This window comes from Olea europaea, chromosome 1 (assembly GCF_002742605.1).
Source record: "Olea europaea var. sylvestris chromosome 1, O_europaea_v1, whole genome shotgun sequence".
Classification (NCBI taxonomy): Eukaryota; Viridiplantae; Streptophyta; class Magnoliopsida; order Lamiales; family Oleaceae; genus Olea; species Olea europaea.
This window is the reverse complement of record NC_036237.1, coordinates 14284443-14288016: the sequence shown is the minus strand read 5'-3', so window position 1 is coordinate 14288016 and position 3574 is coordinate 14284443. Positions and strand designations below refer to the sequence as shown.

At 36.5% G+C, this 3574-nt stretch overlaps 1 pseudogene; it reads left to right on the top strand.

The window, feature by feature from the left end:
- The window catches only part of LOC111395187, a 4559-nt pseudogene extending 1392 nt beyond the window's left edge, over positions 1-3167 (top strand).
- The last annotated feature ends 407 nt before the right edge of the window (positions 3168-3574 follow it).

Below are 3574 nucleotides of genomic sequence, written 5' to 3'. Positions count from 1 at the left end.
AGGATACGTGCTGTCCATATGGCATTTTGCTAGAATTTTCCATGTTATTTTGTCATTTAAAATTACGTCTCCTTGCACTAGCCATCATCTTAACCTATCAAATTTATAATTGAGTTTAAATGGTATTCACAAGACAAATTTTCTCAGTTATTATCAGATATCCAGTTGCCCAGCTTTCCTGTTGATTTCACCCCATGAAACAACCTTTGATATTTTTGTAAGCTATTAATAGTGATTGCAGTATAGAGATTAAAAATTAAAAACCATTGACATACACTGATCAATTGGGATTTTGATTGCAAGGTCAAAGTTTTTTGTTTTAACAATTTCACTTTATTTCTCAATGCTAGTGCTAGTGCATTTATGGGGGTGCTGATACAATGAGAAAACTACTTACATTATCTATAAAGCAGGTCCCATTTATTTGATGGATGTGCACAGTTTAAGGTTTCCTTTTTGCCTTTCTTGTTCTGAGTTTTTCTGCATTTTTGTTTTAAAGAGATTTCACATTGAAGAATAGCCCTGCTTAGTGCGCAAGTTGAAATTTGATTATGCTTCTATTGTGAATTGTAGGATAACTGGCCTAGCATATTGTTCGCAATGGCAGGAGGGATTGTCCTCAGTCTTGGAAATCTGTCAACTCAATATGCTTGGGCATTTGTTGGTTTGTCAGTGACTGCGGTGATCACTGCAAGCATAACTGTTGTTATAGGTATTATATTTTAAAGCAATGACTTCTTCCTTCCAGAAGACATGGGTTGATGAAATTATAAATATTTCCTATTTTGCTTGTACAGGAACAACCTTAAATTACTTCTTAGATGACAGAATTAACAAAGCTGAGATTCTTTTTCCTGGTGTTGGATGCTTTTTGATTGCTGTTTGTCTTGGATCTGCTGTGCATGCATCCAATGCTGCAGATAATGAAGCCAAACTTTCTAGTTCCTCAAATGATTACGAAGATGGGACAGCGTATGATTTCTTTGTTTTGGATGACTATTTATTAACAAATTGTGACTATAGAGTTGACAGCTGGAGTGGTTTGAGTAAAAGTTTCTCGTATCATACATCAGTTTTGAAGGAAGAATCATATGTGCTGTTATGTTTATTCTTACTAACCTTTAACAACTTTTTATGAACTAGATTCAAAAGAATAGAATAATGACGCTTATATGCATGTTTGTCCATGGTGAGATCAGCAGCATGTAATGACATTTTGGAGAAGTCAGTATAAGCCTTCTATGAATTTTGTCCCTTTTCCCCCTTCATGTGTTTGAGGCCTTACAGGGATATTTCCTTTCCTGTAACATCCTCAGGTTTGCTGTGACCTCCTGGTCAAACCTCTGCTCTCATCGTAAAATTTTACAAGACCATGATTAGTACAAGTTCTTTGAAAAGAATGGTTGTTGCCTATGTTTCAGACTTCTATTGATTTATATGTTGGTGAACTGATGTGAATCTTCAACTAACTTGAGCAGGGTTGAGGCATCTGTCTCTAAGAGAACATATTTGCACCATGGTAAGAGGATATCTGGCAATTACATTTTTCCATCTCGTGTTCCATTGTATTAGAGAGCAATATTTATATGTTCTCAATTCATTTTGCGGTAATGAACACCCATTATTTGAACAGAAGATTTGGAGAAAAGAATTTGTACGAATGAGAAGGCAAAGTTTGGGACTGCACATTTTCTGATGGAGCTTGAAAAAAAAAGGGCGATTAAGGTCGGAGAACCTCTTTTATTAGTCTAATCTTCTGTTCCCTCTTCGCTTGTACACTTGTGTCATGTAGAAATTTGTAGAGTAATTCTCTAAAGGATATTATCACTTGCAATTATGTCTCATTTTTTTGAGAAAAGTTATGCCATTGTTCAATTTGAAGAGAGCTTTCCCTGTTGGTTAACTACCAAATTCGCCAACACGAGAAAGTTTTATTTCTGATGTAGGATGTGTCTCAGAATTGGTGGCATACCCAACCTCAGTAAGAAATCATATGTAAAATTCTACTCGAATAAAAATATTGTGAACCCGAACAGTGAACTTGTTTATATGATTTAATGTGTATGTACGACTTTTCAAGGGTTCATAATTAAGAAAGTTTTGCATTTTCCACATGTACTTTCTTTCAGGTCCATGGAAAGGGCACTTTCATTGGGTTGGCCATAACTTTCTTTGCTGGAATTTGCTTTTCGCTCTTCTCACCAGCATTCAATTTGGCGACTAATGATCAGTGGCATACTTTGAAAGACAGTGTTCCCCACTTAAGTGTTTATACTTCATTTTTTTACTTCTCAATATCCTGTTTTCTGATCGCCATCACACTAAATATCAGTTTTCTGTATCACCCTGTTCTAAACTTGCCCAAATCATCATTCAAGGCCTATCTATCGGACTGGAATGGTCGAGGGTGGGCCCTTTTGGCGGGACTTTTGTGTGGGTTCGGAAATGGTCTTCAATTTATGGAAGGTCAAGCTGCTGGATATGCTGCAGCAGATGCGGTTCAGGTTAGTTCCATTATCTTTGGATTTAGATCTTGAGATCTCTAGATGAGCTTTCCCTATTCATTGAAGAATCATATCCATAGATTGTTCGGCATAGACTATATCATTCATTTGATGTGTTGGTTGTAATGACAGGCACTTCCACTTGTGAGCACATTTTGGGGTATACTTCTGTTTGGAGAGTACCGGAGATCATCAAGAAGAACATACATGTTACTCATTAGCATGTTGTTAATGTTTATCGTGGCTGTTGGCATCCTTATGGCTTCATCAGGGCATCGAAAGTAACCACGGTTATTTGAAGTAGTCGTGTGTATATCAGTGTGTGAAGCTCGCTAGCTGTCAAGTTGACACACAGAGGCATACACAGATACACTAATAAAGAAATCATTGCAAACATCCTTGTTTCTTTGTATCCAATTTCGAAATATTGATATTTTTTTATGTTTGGTAATGATTTTATGAGGCGTGCGCACCATTCACAAAGCCCAGCCATGCAACTAATTCTAATATTTGTTGTTATCATTTGAAGTGAACAAGTGGGGTAGACTTCGTCTATTTTATTCAGTTTGTTTGTTCCATTTAATAAGTCACATAGTGCTTATCTTTAGCTTCAGTGGGATAGTGTTGTTTCCTCATTATTAGCATTATTTGTTATTCTTTCTAGCTGTGTGACCACTACATATAGTCGTAGTTGTCTTCAATAAATGTAAGCAATTAACTGTTTAATTACTCTCTTTCATCTTCTCTATTTCTTCTGTTTAATTTTGTCTTCTCTATTTCTTCTCTTCTAAGTTCGAACTTATCAATGGTATCAGAGTGCGGTTCCGACTATGGACACTCGTGGCAAAACTAATATGGGATTTCGCAATGAGGTGAATGAAGCTTTTGCTCGACATGAGTCCAATTTTCTACCAAATTAATGCTGCTCTATGAACTGTATTGACAAAATTACAAGCCCTAAGAGTCTCTAACACCACTAGCCAGGCCGATGTCAACCTATTTTACTTAGGGAAAACATCACATTCTCCAAACGTTGTGCGATCCTACATCCTTAAAGACCATCATCTCCA